We start from the raw sequence: 18,265 nt of genomic DNA on the forward strand, positions 1-18,265 counted from the left end.
TAACTCTTCCACACAATAACACAGTTAGTCTGCTACTTGATATTTGGGCTAAAACAACCTCAAAAGATAACATAATTTTCGATATTGGCTGAATAATATGGGCTATTACCTATTTATCCAGTGGACTAATCATACAAAGTTACCAATCACATGTACTAAAGAATTCTACCAAATCAAGGGACGGGCTATAGCCCGAGTTAGCCGCTTGCTAGGCCCGCCCTGGATACTGCAGTGAACTGATATTACACAAATCTACTGATGCCTGCTTTTTGAAAGCAAAACATACCTCATAAAATCTGGAGATTTTATGAATGTTATCATCTTTGATTTGGGTTAGAAAATTTTACATTGGACTACTTCCATACCACCAGAAAAATTCAGCAAACATATATACCATAATCATCTTCTAGGAAGGGCAATATAGAGATACATAATTGTATGAACATGTTCAGTACTAAACCTTCAACCGCTTCTGGGACTGGGTTTCATGTCTAAATTCACTGTCGTTCTTTATTTTTCTTCGGCAAAACCTGAAGGGACAATTGTTTGTAGATAAATTATCCGTAAAACACATTGTACTTTTTTGGACTACATTTCAAACGCATTCGAGCTTAATTTTCACTAAATTCGTCATTTTACTTGTTATCATTCTATTAGGTATTGCTGAAGTTGCTCTAGATGGGATTGGTGAATCCACTGTAATAACTGAATCAAGAGATGGAAATGATAGAGAAGGTGGGAAACGTTACTCTTGGAACTGTTGTTTATCGCAATACTGGAGGTGATCGAGTTTCCTTCTATAACCCTTGGAGTAGTGATATATGCCTTTCTTCTATCTAGAATTAGTGATTAATAACTTTAGGTACTATAGGTCCATGTCTGAACACAATTTGGATTAAAAAATGGTTTACACATCACTTATCCTATTAGGTCTGCCACTAAATTTGTGAAATTATCAATAATGTTCTCTATAAATTTTAAAAATGCCACTAGATATTGATAAACTGTAACTTCTGTAGTTCTGACAGTGTTTTCAGAATCGGACCGGACCGTCCGGTTGAACCGGTAAACCTGTGATACTGTAAGAAAAACGGCCCGGGTCAACATTGACCCACTAATATGCAAAAAAATCAGACCCGGTGAACCGGGAGGTTCAACCAGTAAACCGTCTGACCCAGCTGGGTTTTAACCGGGTCACTCTGTTGATTTTTCATTAATAAAACGGGGAAAAGTTGGAAAAAAAAAGAAGAAAAGAAATCAAAACAGGATAATGCAAATTTTCTCTTAGTCCAGCAAAATTAAATTCCACATGCTTGATTTGTTATGATGTATTTCCGTCTTGATATTTGATAACAATCCTTTAATCGGATCCATTATACATCAGATCTACTCAAGCACCAGATCTATTCATCTATTCATGCATCAATATGGAAATCAGAAAAAAAAAAAATTCTCAATAGAAGAAAACACAATCAAGCTCATCATTTGTATACACATTCTCTATATAATAGAGTTTTTTAAAGCGATCTCATTCACCGGAGCTCCACATTAACTCTCGCTTCTGGTTGATTCTGGCCTCACCAGTTTATTTTTTATGTAAAGTTATTGAATTCAAACTAATAAAATTCAAGGAGAATTTTTTTTTTCCAATAATAAAATAGCTAAATCTTAAAAATATTTTTAGCCTGAAATAGATAAATCTTAAAAATATCGTAACATGCCAAAAATATATTAATGGATAATTAATCATAGGTATATCACAAAATCCATGATTTCATCATGATAATCAACAAATTAAATCACAACATCCACGATTTCATCATGATAAATCAAATGATCATCAAATAACGTCAAATTCTAATGTCCGGTGTCCGTTTACAGTCTTAAAAAATAGAATTTTCTTAATTACATCCCCACGACTATCAATTATCTCAAAAAAAAATCGAAAAATAAATATAAAAATTGTTAGCCCAGTCATGGGTACCAACCTCTTGATCCGATGATGAATCTCTTTTGCACGTATCTTTGTTAGTGGTCCTGCACAACAGTTGGAATTTTTTCAGTATTTTGGATAAATAATTGAGAGCAAAGATTATGATTCAAAAGAAGCTAATACAAAACAAACGAGCATCAAAAAAAAAATCCAAAACAATCAATAATTGAGAGGTTATTTTTTTTAACTTTGTTTTTCCCATAATTAAAAATAAAATATGTTTAGATATTTTGTGTGCAAAAATAGTTGCGGACATTATTTGCGGATATCTAACTTTCATCAATATGGTATTATTTTCTGAGTTGAAGATATTTTTTACTATTTCCAAATTCTTAACTTTGCTTTTTCCATAATTAAAAATAAAATATGTTTAGATATTTTGTGTGCAAAAATAGCTGTGGACATTCATTGCGCATATCTAATTTTCATCAATGTTGTGGTATTATATCCTGAGTTGAAGATTTTTTTACTATTTCTACTTGAATTTTTTTTTCCTTAAATGCTCTCTATATAAAGCGCGGCAGCAAGGATAGAATCTCATCGTTTTCCGGTAATTTTTTCTTTTACACAGTTAGGGTTTATTATTTTTGATAGTAATATATTTGGCTTTTTTGGATCATAATGTTTATTAATGGTGGTTTTTGGTTTGCAGGTGCTAATGGTGCTTCTGGGATTTTAATCGCAACAAATTAACAACTGGTGAAATCATAATATATTAGGTAATATGTTTGAAAACTCTACTTTGCACGGATCTGTTTCTCATAATCACTGAAAATCGGCATATTTGTGTATTCTGTGTGCTTTTGCAGCGTTAGTGTTAGCGCAGCTCCCGATCTTTTTATTGCCAAAATTCCATTATCTTATTGAATTGGAAAATTTCTTGTTTGGTCCTAGGCACATATAGTTATTTATAGTAGGGTCCAACCGGATTTTTTTTTTATCCGGAGGTCCAAAATTAATTAAAACATGGAAATGTCCATAATGCCCATTACTACCAAACGTGTGTCTACACTGCTTACAAATTTGAGTACATATCTGGTACACTGCTTAAAAATTCGAGTACATATTTGCTACACTGCTTACAAATTTGAGTACATATCTGTCGCACTGCTTAGAAATCTGAGTACATATCTGTCGTACTGCTTACAAATCCGATTATATATCTGAATGCTTACAAATTCGAGTACATATTTGTTGCACTGCTTCCAGGTAGAGTACAAATCTGTAAGAATCAATGATAAATAAATTAGAAAACGTGTTACATCACATACATTGTGATGATTATAATTTTTCTTCGACTGTATTGACATGCTTCTGGGGGCAAAGCAAGGATATTCTATTATCGTTTTCTTCTTAACTGCATATAGATTGACTCGCTTTACGTACTGCTAGTGTCAATGCCTGCAGACACACAAAAATTAAAACGTTCATCATAGGGGCCATAACTTATGCCCAAACATACAGAGTCTAATTTTAGGAACCATACAAACCAATGCAAATAAAACTCATAATGCACGACAAATGGTCTCCACCAATAAATCAAGAATTTAATGAACTTGAAAAACCGTGGGCTGCACGGTGATATTACTGACTGAGCCATCCTGCTCTGTCGCGGTCTCCACCAATAAATCCTGCAGAAATACATCGAAGTCTGGTCAACAAAAGCAGCAATCTCATAGAAATCCAGTCATAATATAACTGAAAAACTATATTACTTCTGCTGAAATAAGTCGTGCAACTATGTTTTTTGTTTTTGCTAGTTTCTTACAGTTAATCGACAACCAAAAAACTAAACTGGAAGCACATAATTGGCATTCTTGATGCCCCTGCCATTAATCCAAAGCATCTAATACACAAACAGTTAATACATTAAGAAAAAGAAAAAAAACATTAGTATCAACAATGAGAAGACATTTACAGCATAAGCTGCGCTTTACCCCGAAGCTAACATTAGTAGTTTTCCTCAATCATAGCCATAAAGAATTTAAAAGGGGTGTAATTAAATTCAAATTACCATGGGAGGTTATCAATGATTTTACCTGTCGATTGTTACCACATAATGAGAAATTTTTTATCAACAGTAGCTTAATCAAATCTAAGAAGAGCCGAATCTGAAACGCAGAGACATTAATTTAACATCTAAAATAAAAATGGTTCTAAGCAAGCACAGGGATTGCAATTCGGTGGATCAATGAAGGAACCCCAACCTTGAGTGTTCTGAGAAAAGTACACATCTGTTCCAACAACGAATTCTCTATGTCACATTTGTTATGCAACTCAGACATGCGCACATATTAATAAATTTAATCTGCTTGCAAGGCTCTATTATTGTCATGGAAATATATACTCGATAGGATAATAAAATAGCAAAACCCAAACTCCTGAATCATAATATCAATATAGAAGACAATGGTCATGGAAAAAATCAATTAATGTTCCACTGAAGAAGAATTCTTTTCAAAGACATCTAAATCAATTCCTGAGTTCTACGCCATGTCTCCAATTTATGCTCATTTCCTAAGCTTTATCAAAACCATTGTTTCATCTGATGTGTTCAACTTAGTCAGCATTAACAACTGTCCAGATGATAAATAAGAAAGTTAAGTTAACATATTAACTGAACCAAACCTGTGAGAGCAATCATTCTACACCGGAAAATCCCTATTATTGTGGCGATTTTTCAATAGCATTTTTCTCATCTTTGGTCGACTCTTCCTGCAAAGGAAAAATAAAGAAATGGTTAACCATTTAGTTGTATATAGAGTTGATAAAAAAAAGATCAACATTGGTGTCAGGGAGAACAGACTGGAGCTAAAATGCATTCTTAAAAACGAAATCGTTGCAAGATAGGAATATTCTTTGATAGTAATTAACTTAAGGTTAGTTATTTGTATACACGACTCATGGAGACTGTATTGGCTAATGCAACTCCATAGCAGTTGGGGCTTTAGTTCAATATTAACAGCTCAACACCATAGTACCAACTCCATATGCTCATCATCAACGGCCGGTTGTCTCCCAGCCAACTTTGATGTCGTTTGATACATATGGTTGAGAAGCAATACCAAAAGGCAGTACCAATGGAGTAACGGTGGTTTTGAGCAGCAAAAACAACACACGGCAAAAGGAAACACCAATGAAAGCCTATTCTACACAGTAATCTACTTTTCATGGATTTCATAGGTACATCAGCGGGAGAAAAAAAGCAATACCAAAAGGAGGGAAATTAAACCATGGTTGTACCTGCAAAATGGCGAGTACAAACCTGTATATGAATACGTACCGCGTAAAACACATCAACAAAACTAGAATCTATTTCAGTATTTCACACACGTACTGAATCAAACACAACAAAAAGCACTTACTATCACTATGTGACATATGTACTAAAGATTCTTGAATTACAAATCAACTGCATGACAAGAATAGGTGACGATCTATGAAAAATAAGAGAATCGAAAGACATATTACCGTATTTAACATACTTACTGAAGGATAAGACTAAAAAGGTGACAAAACTATGAATCAAACACAACAAAGAGCACTTCATATCAGTATCTGACATATGTACTTGTGGATAATAACATCTGAATCTACAAACAAGCGTGGTTTTGAAGCGAAAAAAAAAAGATAATCAAATTAAGGAAGTTCTTTTCAGTATTCCTATATGTACCTATGATTCATAAGTAAAAATCAACTGCATGTCAAAAAAAACTTATAAATCTACAAATACAAAAAATCAAAACAGTTATATCTCAGTATTGCATATATGTACTTCTAGATCAAGCAAAAAAAAATTAAAAAACTATAAATACAACAAAATTAAAGCAATTTTTATCAGTATTCCATATATGTACTGCTGATCCAAACAATTTGTAACAACAAACAAGCATGATCTGAACTATTTTCATCAAAAATACCAGTACATCATATATGTATTGATGGTTCATAAAGAAAAACAAAGTGAAAAAAATCTAAAACTAACAAAAAGAAACTAGTATAGGCAAATCTCATAACGAAATAAACAAAAAATGTGAGGATCCATCTAGATCTGACCTATTTTCACGAGAATAAACTAATCAAGCATGGAGATCGAAAAATCAAACATCAAAAAGGACCATATATATGTACAGATCGAAAAAATCACCAAACAATGCAAGATCAAGAAAAAGAAAAAGAAAATAGGTTCCCATTCATATCATCACCATCATCATTCCCAATATTTCCAATCATTCAGATTGTGTCCAGCACACAATACAACAATAATTTGATTGATGATGATAATTTCTTCCTAAATCTCATCAAATATAAAAATCTTTTTTGCTGAATACCTGGGGCTTAACTTGATTCATGTCTATGAACGCGAATTGAAACAGAAATGAGTTAAAGAGTGTGAGAGAACTTACACCGGAGTGAATCCCAGGGCGATTGGTAGTACTCTTGAAAGTAGTGAAAAGAGAGATACAGATCAAAAGAACAATGAGTGCAACAGATAATCGTTCTAATAATCCACGAAGTCTCCAGAGTTGTTTAAGCTGTCGATTTCCTCTCCTTCCAAACACATCTCCTGCCCTGAAAAACAAGCAAATACTCAGATGAGATGAGATCAGATCTAATGAGCACTAGAATTATCCTAATACAAAAAACTAGAAATTAAAGAATGAAGAAAATGAATGAAGAAAAAACAAGATTTCCCGCATCAGTAGAGAAGAGGAGAGGGAGAGGGGGGGAGAGAGAGAAATGAATCTGAGAAGAAAAAGAATATGGAGAGAAATTGGCTTATGTTTCTGTTATATATAATAAAGGCTATTTTGGGAATTCTAAAAATGCACGTAATATTTACACACGTGTGCAGGACCTGGGCTTAAAAAATTAGGTCAATTTTTCTCTTTTCTTTTAATTATGGACCTACCGTTACTGGGCTTTAGTGGGTGGACCTGCCACTAACTAAGAACACTAGAATAGTACCTATCGGTAATTCTTAGTATTGAATTTCATGCACGTTTTCCTTTTTTATTGAGTGTGTTTATAGTGTACATAGCTATATGGAAATTCCCTCATGCTTTGTTTGATCTGACATGGGGTCGTTGCTTATTTATTTGATCTGGCGTATCATATCTTTCTTTGATATCAATTATCTCGTTTCCATTATCTGATGGGTCTTAACCTTCCTTTTTCTTTGATCAGACAAGTTTCATATTTACTGCTTTCTTCGAACCGACGTTCATTGTCCTTACTGCTGTTCTTGATCTGCTAGGTAACTTTGGTAAGATTTTTAAGAACTCTTTGTTTTTCATAAATTGTTGACCAATGTCAATAAAAAAATCCCATAACGTTTATTGATCTTGCTGATCTTGCATAAAGATCAACAATTGTTCTTTTTAGAGTTTGTGTATAAATATAGTATCGTACTACCGTCGTTTCTCTAACCTTTAATTAAAATAGTCCTCAAAACCAGCAGTAAATTTGAGTTCTAATTTGACTACTGATTGTTAGGCCAGGGTTATTGGACCATTGATTTGATTCCAACTAACATTATGGCCAACCAATGATGTAAGGAATGGCGGAAAATCAGCAGCTTTAGAAACTTTTGAAGTATGTTGTTGAGGAGATTAAAAAAAGGAATGCTGCTCACAGTGGAATGGTTGATGAAACAGTTCAAAGAAGGAATGGTGCTTACAGTGAAAGAGATTTGACTGTATCAACCGAGGATGAATTACTGAGTACGGTAATATATGAATCTTAGGGTTTAGAAAATATATGTCGTTTCGTTTTTTTACGTCCAACAATCGGTCCGTGAGTTATAACCCCAAAAGTGTCACATCCATACACAAAAACTCCACCAAAACAATATGTTCACAAAAACCTTATTTAACATAAACTGTCTACATTGCCCTTCTATTATTTAAATCACCCCAACAAAAACAAAAATCAACCCAACCTTTAAATTTTATTATATTATCACCACGAACAACAACCCACCACCAGCAACACCACCACCGCCCGTCGTCGCCGGCTCCACCGACCACCACCGCGCCACCACCAGAAAAATGATGAAATCAAAAATTGGTTTCATCAAAATAAGATGAAACCAAATTTTGGTTTCATCATAAAAGAAAGGAGAAAGAAGAAGAAGAAAAAATGAAACACAATAAGATGAAACCATCCACCACCGTCAACTGCACCGCCCCCATCACCACCACAACCATAATCACCACAACCACCACTACCATTACATCATTAACTAAGACTACTTTCAACAAAAAACAATCCACAATAAGATGAAACCTACCACCACCGTCAACTGCACCACCCCCATCGCTGCCACAACCACCAGCACCACAACCACCACTACCATTACCCCGTCAACTACAATCAGTTTCAACAAAAAATAATCCACCTGTATCCCACCATCAAAAATTGGCTTCACAGATATTAATATTCAACAAAATGAAAAAAATACGATGAAACCTAATTAGGTTTCATCAACTTCAGCCAATTCATTACACTTTTAACAATGCAGACATACACCTCTTTAATTGTAACTCATACCAGTCCTTTATGCAACACCTGAAGCTCAACTACAACTCTCATTGCATTAGCACCACCCTTACTCAGTTAATCCATTTTTTATCACTTCCATAACTTCAGTTAAGGCCACCACTACCAACAAAACTTCTTCATCAATACCTGGAGTACCAGTACCAGACCCTGCTATACACATTCTCCCAATTCATACACACATATAATCAAAACCACCATTGTACATACAATCGAAACCACATATTGTCATTTCACCAACGTAACTTCAATGATGAAACCAAACATGCCGTCTTCCAAGTCAGACCGAATAAACTAGACAAAAATCAGGTGAAACCAAAATTTGGTTTCATCATAAACTTAATTTTCATCATTAAAATCTTTGGTTTCATGACAGAAAATAGGCAAGTTTATGATGAAACCAAATTTGGTTTCATCATTAGTTTACTGTTTTCACCAACCAAAACTGTCAGAATTTGATGAAACCAATTTTGGTTTCATCATAAATCTGTCATTTTCCAATACAATATTGATTTCGACTTTGAAGATGTATCATCATTTGCTGGTGATGAAAACATCATAAGGTGGTGGTGGTGATTGTAGAGGATTGAACGAGGAGGCGGAGGTGATGTTGGGAGCGGATCTGCAGGTACTGGTGTTGATTGTAGATGAGGTGTTGTTGGTGGCCGATTTGAAGGTATTGGTGGTGGTTTTAGATGATAAAAGGAGGAGGTAGAAGTAGTGTTGGTGGCGGATCTGATGTACTGGTGGGAAAAACAAAAATAAGAGGAGGCGGTGTTGTTGATGGAAAATCTGTAGACGGAGAAGAAGAAGGTGATGATGGTGTTAATGGAGGAGAAGGAGGTGATGATGGTGTTAATGGAGGAGACGGAGGTTCTGTTGGTGGCGTATCTGGACACATCGGTTGGTTTGATGGTGGCGGAGCTACTGTTGGTGATAGATCTGAATAGAAATAGAAGAAAAAGAGACGAAGGTTTCATGGAGGAGACGAAGGTGTTGCTGCTGGTGGTGACGGAGGTGTTGTTGTTGGTGGTGACGGAGGTGTTGCGATGGTGTTCATGGAGAGATATTTGTTGCTGCTGGTGTTAATGGTGGTGGGGAGATGAAGACCGCATAATTAGAAAAAAGAAAGGAGAGAAGAAGAAGACAAGGTAAAAAGGGTATGTTTGGCTTTTTTTAAAGTAATAAAAACTAAATTTACACATTATTATTTGACCTGGAGTTTTTGTGTCACTTTTTAATTAAATGGTTTTCATTTATTAAAAATAATATGGCTGGATTTTTTGTACCACATGTTTGGTCACCTTAATTTTATTTGACTAATTTTGTTTAACAATACTATATTTCATAAATCATTAATTATATTTGTCAATACTGATGCTTTCATATGCCTTACAACTACCGTTGGGTATTTGAACATTCAGACCCATCGAGTCAAATTTAATCAAAAACGGAAGTTGCATAATGTCAATGCGCTTGGGATAATACAATGATAAGGGAAAATATAGTTATCTCTACCTTGAATACATGCGCATCAACAAAAAGAAGAAAAACATGCAAAGAAAATAAGGTAATCCTAGGCTTTTAATCAATCCTTCTTACATCTCATACTTCCCATTGAATGAGGGTTTGTTATAATTCCTCAAACGAGAGCAAACCCTTTCTTTTCTCGCTGAAATTCTCGGCTTTTCAGATTTATTCCGTGAAACAAAAAAGAGAAAAAAAAAACTTATTTCCACAGAAAACTAACCTAACCTGCCGCAAGAGAATTAAAGGTTTCTTTTTCCACATCTTCAATTCCTTTTTTCTTTTCCTTCTGTCTGTTTTCATTTAAACCCTGCTTCGTCATCCTCAAATTTAAAGTCTTGAAGGGTTTGCATCTCAATTTTGTATACTTTTCTGTGTGTGATCTGCTTATTTTACCGCGTTTAATGTTTTGATTAATTGATTAGAATTTTTGTTCGTTTTACCTTTGATCCTTACTATACAAATGTTTCTTAATGCTATCCGCTTAGGTTTTGGGGTAGAAGAAAAGAGTACTTGAGGTATTCTTTTATAATCTTAGAATTGGGAATCTTCTTTCTATTTTGTTTTTTTGGTGTTGGTTCTTTGAGAATTCTAGCCCTAGGAACTTTCTTTACTTGAATACGCACTGTTAAAAAAAAAAGAGTTATGCTGGTGCACCAAAAAGAAAGTCTTATGTACAAAAGGTACAAAATGGGAGAGAGTTTTGAGAGGAGTTTAGGATGTCAAATATTGTAGTACTTAAGCTAAAATGGTTATGATAGTGGTTGTTGCCAATATCTCTGAATTTGCAAGCACCAGAGGCCTGAGTGTTATTATTTAAGAGTGTTATTATTAGTATAAAACTTATTAGATGGAAATTGTTTTTTTTTTGATGGGCATTAGTGCTTTGTCAGTTAGAAAATCGAAATGTTTTGTTTGATTTTGTACTGAAAACACATCTGATGAAATGTTTTGTTTGGTTTTGTACTGAAAACAAAAGTAGGATATTGGGAGGATTGAGAGATCATAATGTAGCAGGTAGTGTCTGGGCTTCTAATTTGTGCGAGTTAAAAAAGGCATTGGCAAAGTGTTGGCTTTTCAGTAATTTATTTTGATTTTGTACTGAAAATACATTTGATGCGGTATCAAAAGTTGGATATGGGATTTATTGAGAGATCATAATGTAGCTGTTCATAGTGTGTAGGTTTCTAATTTGTGCAAATTAAACAAGGCATTGGAAATGGTTGGCTGTTGACACTTTTATTTTGAACAATGTTACGGCTTGCAAGAGTACATGAGCTTCCTCTGGAGGAATTTTCTAAGCAAAGTTTTGCGTTTTGTGCTAAATATTACATCGGAAGTAGGATCTAAAATAAATGTGCAAGATATTGATAGGGGCGACGTTGAGAATCATTTTGCACCGGGGCATTGATTATTGGTCAAACCAGGTATATTGCTTCTTTCACATCCTTTTTATTTTATGTTTTAAATGACTTCCATTTTAGCTTGACGATGACATGTTTATTTTCTATGAGGCATAATGTGAATTTTACATTACTTACATGTTTCAGAAGCAACTTTCCATTTGTGGGACACATTAGCATGTATATTGATCCGCAAGAAATGGTGAAAGTCAAAGTACCGAAGTTGTTTAACGGTGTAATGGGGAAAATATAGAGAAAATGAATGAAGCATTCCTGAGTCCCTAGGCACACTAAGATTCTCTCATATCAAGCTATGTTGCATATGTAATTATGTATGAGTTAAGCATACAACTATTCCTAGAAACAAACCCTGCTGGTGGCGCAGGTATCAGGGGTGTAATTTTTGCCCGGCAGCCCGCCCAGTACCGTCCGTATTGTTCCATGACAGCCCATGGGTGACCGTGGTCCTTTACGGGCTGACCCGACCTAGCCCATTTAAATAAGAGGGCGAGCACATGCCACAATTCAAATTTTCTTGTCCGGCCCAATACCCTTCATATTATCCCGTCAATGCTACCCGCCATGTTAGCCCGCCAGTATTATCCATTTACCTAGCCTAAGTGATTGTTCTCATTTGTTTTATCCTAGAATATACTTGGTACATATACTTAATACAGTCAACCCTCATAGTTTTCATATGTATTTCTTAACTTTTGTTCCATAGGAGTCTAATTTTGTTAACCATATAGAGAAAATATTGAGCAAAATCTAAGGCAATTTCCTTTTCTGATGATTCAATTCAGGAAAAATTATAGGAAGTTTGGTTTATCTTATTCCCATCTCAATTCTCGTATTTGATTATTAATTTTAAGTAAAACTTGTGTATTATTACTACTTTCTTTTTATTTTTAACAATATATATGTATAATATATATTTGTTTGTAATATTCAAGGCCCTATCCGCCCGAGCCAAAATTACAAAACAGGCTTGGGTACGCCATGGGTACTAAATGTAGATAAATAACCCTGCCCGTCCGGCCCTTTTAATATCATGGATAAGAGATGTTCTGGCCCGCCCTATACTGTCCCATTTAATAAATAGGCCGGGCTGCCCCGCCCGGCCCAATTTACACCCCTAGCAGGTATATATTCGTTGTCTCATTGTAAGTATGTATGTATTTTTTTTATAATTAAAGTTGCTATTAATAAAATAGGGACAGTTAGTGCTGCAAAACGTCTATTATGGTATAACTAGGGTTGCTTAACAAGTGATTAAAAGATCACAGCATAATCTCTTTAATATACCCTTTTATAAAAAATTGTTTCCCATGTGAGAAAATGTATACCATTAAAAGAAAAAAAAACGTACCAAAAATAGTAGAAATCGACCATTGCTGTAGTAAACTACAAATAAGGATTTCTGAATGGTGATTCTCCTTAAGATCATGCACAAGAAACAGGTCTAGCTTGAATAATCAATATTGTATATTGTGGGTATTTCAATTTGCTTTTGCCAGAACAAATTCCGTGTTATCTTAGTAGTTGCACCCTCATGTCGATCCGAACGAATTGGTCTTTCCACAGAGGTAAATCTTTGCCTGCCAGGCAAGAGGATAGCAAGTCACACAAATTATGTCTCTGTAGGACTTTAAACTTTGGATAATTGGACACGTGGTTAAAGGAGGTTGGAATAAATTGCTTTATTTTTTAATAATTTCATACAGATGCTATGACTATCTTTTCTATGCTATTTGCTTATTCTCATGGATACAATAGTTGTATCTATTTCAGAGGCAACTAATTTATTGAAGGATTCCAAAAATATGGTAAGTCATGATATATTCTCATGTTTAGATGGTCTGATAACTTTATTGTAAACTAATAGTTGTTGAGTGGTGACAGGGAAATAAATACACATGTATTGCAAAAATAGCTGGGATTGCAAAATTGTTCGTTTGGTTGAAGGAAATCCATGGGATTATATGACATGGGACGTACGCAATGGCGAGATAATTCATGAGAGAACCTACTACTCACTGTGTGTAGAATGCAGTACTTTACTGGCATCACAGGAAGTACAATATTTAGAGAATACTTCCTGGTTTCCATAGACATTGAACACGGTGTTTATATATTTAGGTACATGTAGGTACGAGGTTTACTTGAAGGTAACATATAATAATTCCAACACAATCTTTACTTTACTTTTGCTGGAGCAGTAGCAGAGAAGTTGATGCAGTGTAACTTTAAGGTGTTGAAAATTAATTGTGTAATTATAATTACTATATGATGATTATACAAACTAATACATTGGTAAAAAAAATATAGGTACAAGAATCAGGTAACACATTAGAAGTATTCGACAGTATAATAGACGGTGATATTCAAAAGTTAACTTGGACCAACCGATGATCAGAATGGGTAGTATACTTTTTGTGATAAAATTGACAGAGAAATTTATCTAAGGTGAAGAGAATAGATAAGGGAGAATATTGGTGAAATAGTTTATATATCAAGAGAAACATTTTATGTATATTGCAAAAGTTTACATTTAGCAACACAGGAAGAAATTTCCTATAAAAGTTGTACGCTAAATGGATTCTTTTGGAATTTTAGTTATTTTACTTTTGGGATTAGTTGGTCTTTGGGTATTGAGTTTTATCGTGATAAAATTTTATGTCTGATTTTTTTTTAATACATGATCAGTTATATCTAATATGTTGCGAAGAAAACAACTATCATTTAAAATATATTGAGTTCACTCGCTTCAATATACACTCATAGTAATGTACATACTAATATCGATGCCAATGTACACCATTACAGTATGAACGAGCATCAGGTTCGGACAGATCGACATGATCAACATATGTAACATCCCCAAAATCAAACAACAAGATAAGATAATCAGCACAAGAACGCATTTTCCTGCACATTTTTTCACAGAAAAGCCTTGCATTGAAGTGTAGAATATTGTTTTCCAAATAACCTTCTTGCAGGAATAAAATTTGGCATGTTGAGTGAAATCCATATGGGATGATTTTATCTATCAAAAGAAATTCGACGAGAGACCTTTCTTATCGAAAGGAACAAAAAGAACTAAAAAGAAAAACTAAAGTTTAGTAGACAATTTAACTAAAATCTTAACAAATACAAAAATTCTGCAAAAACTACCAAAATACTGTTATATAAAAGCTTAAAAAACCAGGCCAATAATATAAGTATGTACCTTTAAAATAATATTTGCTTCTATTCCACTAAATTCCGGGGAATGATACATTGATTGCGGGTTGAATCCCGCGGTCCAACCCGCCAGACACAAAGATTGGGGTCCTTACTGATCCGTCGGTTTAGCATGAGTGGGTTTAGGGTGGACCCACCCCCAGTGTCTTAGTCGGGATGAACCCACGAGATTCAATTCGCGGGACATAAATCATTTCCGCTAAATTCCTGTGTTCTTTTCTTTTCTTTTTTTAAGCTTAAATTCACTTTTTCAGCATTTTATATGGAGTATATATCAAATAAATATCTAACGAATTTTAAATATATATCTAAATTTATATAGAAAATGTATATCCCTGTTGAATATTAAGTTCCATTAAAAGTGAAACATTTCTTATCAAGGGAATTATATTTTCTCGATGAATATGAATATGTATACTTATTTTTTGAAAATATATATCATTTGTGATGCAGATTACTTCGTCTCTTTGTTCTTTCGGTTTTCTGTAGTTGTGCTCAGAAGTAAATTATTAGATAACTTTATTGCGTTTTTTGTTTGTATCCAACTTTTCTATGGAAAAACTGCAGGGTCCTTTTTGTTCCAGTAAATGTTATGGTTCTTAGATCATGAATTTTCAACTACCTATGGTGAAGAATATTAGTTACTCTTTGGGATTTTTCGCGACTTCAATTCTCTCCGTTACTATTGAACTATGTGTAATTTTTAACATTGTTAAGAGATCGTACCCCCATTGTCTGACTTCAAACTCTTCATCGCAATGAAGACTACTAATTACAACGATTATTTTTTAAACAATAATGAAAGTCTAGGAAAGAAACATGAAACTATCTAGACTGACCAGAACACCCTCTATAGGAACTAATACAATAATCTTTTCTGTACATTCTGTGAAGTGGGAAAATAAGGACCGACATTTCAAATTAATCGTAGATTTATTACCATATGAATTTAGATTTTTGCTGTCGTAAATCTTAATCATCGGAACAACTAACCATAGTTTGGATCAAGTAATAAATTTAATCACTTGATCAAATTTAATGGTGTTAATAGCTTCATGTGGTATGAGATTGTTACTATCAAGAATTTTGATTTTCCTTTTAGAATTTGTTTTTGTTTAACAGCGGCTTATAACAAAGATGAGTCTCATCAAAGCTTATAAATTTTTATCACTCTTCAGGCTTAGCCCTTTTTTATTCATTTTATTTTCTTGCACACTTATTATTCATATTACCTTGGTTTTGTAATGTATTCTCTATATAAAAAGAGCATTCTATAATCCATAAGCAATAATCAGACCTGTGCATCACACGGGTGAAAAACTAGTAAATATAAAATTGAAGAAAAGAAAGAGAGAAGGTCGTCGGTTTCCTTCTTCTACTGTATTGGTACGTTTGATAGAGAGATAAGAAGATAGGAAAGAGCCAGTAAACGAGATTGGGATTTTGAAATAGGGTTAACATATTTATTTAACGATCCTTACACTGTTTTAAAAATAACTATCCACCCCATTATTTTGTCTTTTGCAAAGTGTACCAGACTTTGAGGATAAGAATTAATACTAACGATTTCTGATTAGTGTTATTTCAAAGTTAGGATGCATTATATGTTTGACCCGGTGACTCACTGGTTGATCCATTTGATTCTGACCCACTGGTTGATCCATTTGACCCTGACCCAGTGATTTTATTGGGTTAACGTCCGGTCCAGGTTTCAAAACATGTATGTCACTTGAAAATATTAATTCCTCTATCAACACCCTCCCCTACTTCATAGTTTTGTAGTTGTTACTTCTTTAACAAATACATGGAATGTTTCTCATAACTCTGAGACTGTCCGAATGCCGGTTTTGGTTTACCTTGCTTTTTTTTTTGTGGAGAAGTATTGGGTTGAATTCAGCTTTAAGTTGTTCAATGACCACTTCTATTTAAAAAAAAAATGAATTCCCAATAAGTTTATAATTCATTTAGAAACAGAAAATATTAGTCAACACGAAGCTTTAGTTCTAGGATGGATGGCGTATTAGCTTCTGCGTTTTATAAATGTCAAATGTCATGGGGTCTTAGAATATTTTTCCTAAGGGACCTAAAATTTTACATCTACGACCAAACAGAAGTTAATAGATTGCCGAAAGTCACACCTGCATTAAACTGAATTGCACATTTAAAAATTCTCACTATGGTTGTGGATCTTATGTTTTCTTGGTCATGCTTATATCTGATTTTTCTTAAAGAGGATTATGATAAATATATTTTACTCGATATTGTGCAGCTTCTGATCCAACCTTCACAGCGACTACGAATCCCTTCCACACCCTCCATAATTATTAGTGGTTGCAACTGTGATTCCTGGACGTGATTATGAATACACAAGGCCGAGGAGAATTTAAGTTGTATCATAGGCTCAACTTTCGTCTTATAATGATGGAAAAAAAATTGTTTCATATATTGATCTTTTCGGTTGTATTTAAATATTTTTGTCGTCAGTTCCACGATGTCAAGAAATCTTAGTTTTGTGCATTCTGTCCTATTGCTTCCTCTCTTTTGAAACCAGGGGTGTAAAATTGGATTTTTTTTTTGTTCCCATTAATATCAAGCTATGGTGGTGAAAACTCTGCAAATGTGTGCCTTGGGTCTATGCGAGAACTTGATTAATTATAGCTGCAACACAAAAAGCGCTAGAAGATATTTTTTTGGACACCCTTTCAGGTTTACCCACAGGTTTGGATGGCACCTTTGTGAAAAGTATTGAACCAATGTCCATACAACCTTGATTCACATTTTGTTACAAAACGAATTTTAAAGTAGTTCAACACAAATTGAATGGCATAAGACTATTGTTCCACTAGGTGACACAGGCTATTATGTATTCTCAATTTGCAAGCCCTATCATTCATATGTTCTAAGAGTAGGTGTTAAGCATGGATACTAATAGGGGTTACAAATTTAGTAAACCCCAAGTAAATTGATAACCACTGTTAGCAATATTTCTAAAATAGGACTAACCTTAGCAACATAACATGCAAACAGTCGGAAATAGCAAAAACGAACGGGTCATTATTTTAAAATATTGTCAGTTCTGGCCGGCCCTCCCCTCTTTTCCTTATTTTATCATTATTAAAATATTATTATTAGAATTTTGCTCTTTCAAGGATTACTCTTTCAATCAAAACTCTTTAAGTCTCTCCATGAATCATGTGGTTAGCAAAGCAAGCGGTCTCCCAATCATCATGACTTATCTTTATACCATCATGAGAAATATTAAAATAATATTATTTTAATATTTTTAATAATGGTCCTTCCACCACTATTAAGAGTTTCAGTTAAACTCAAATTATTCATATAAGATGAAATCGGTGAACAATCATAAAATACCAAAATTCTTAGGATAGGTCCACGGAGAGAATGGCGACACGGGCATGCCACCATGAACGGTAATGGTCAGCCCTTTGGCTTGAAAAATCCTTGATGATTTTGACCTAATTAATCATCCAGAGTCCATATAGGTTCAAACTTCTTCCTGCAACTGGGAATGGACATC

General features: G+C 34.1%; 1 long non-coding RNA gene across 1 annotated transcript; it reads left to right on the forward strand.

Annotated features, from left to right (window-relative positions):
• Positions 1 to 10,213: 10,213 nt before the first annotated feature.
• On the forward strand, positions 10,214 to 12,153 carry LOC113286333. The gene is made up of 3 exons (XR_003329232.1): positions 10,214 to 10,329; positions 11,258 to 11,508; positions 11,632 to 12,153. It is a non-coding gene; the product is annotated as an uncharacterized LOC113286333 (long non-coding RNA).
• Positions 12,154 to 18,265: the final 6,112 nt, after the last annotated feature.

Source organism: Papaver somniferum, chromosome 6, assembly GCF_003573695.1.
Source record: "Papaver somniferum cultivar HN1 chromosome 6, ASM357369v1, whole genome shotgun sequence".
Classification (NCBI taxonomy): Eukaryota; Viridiplantae; Streptophyta; class Magnoliopsida; order Ranunculales; family Papaveraceae; genus Papaver; species Papaver somniferum.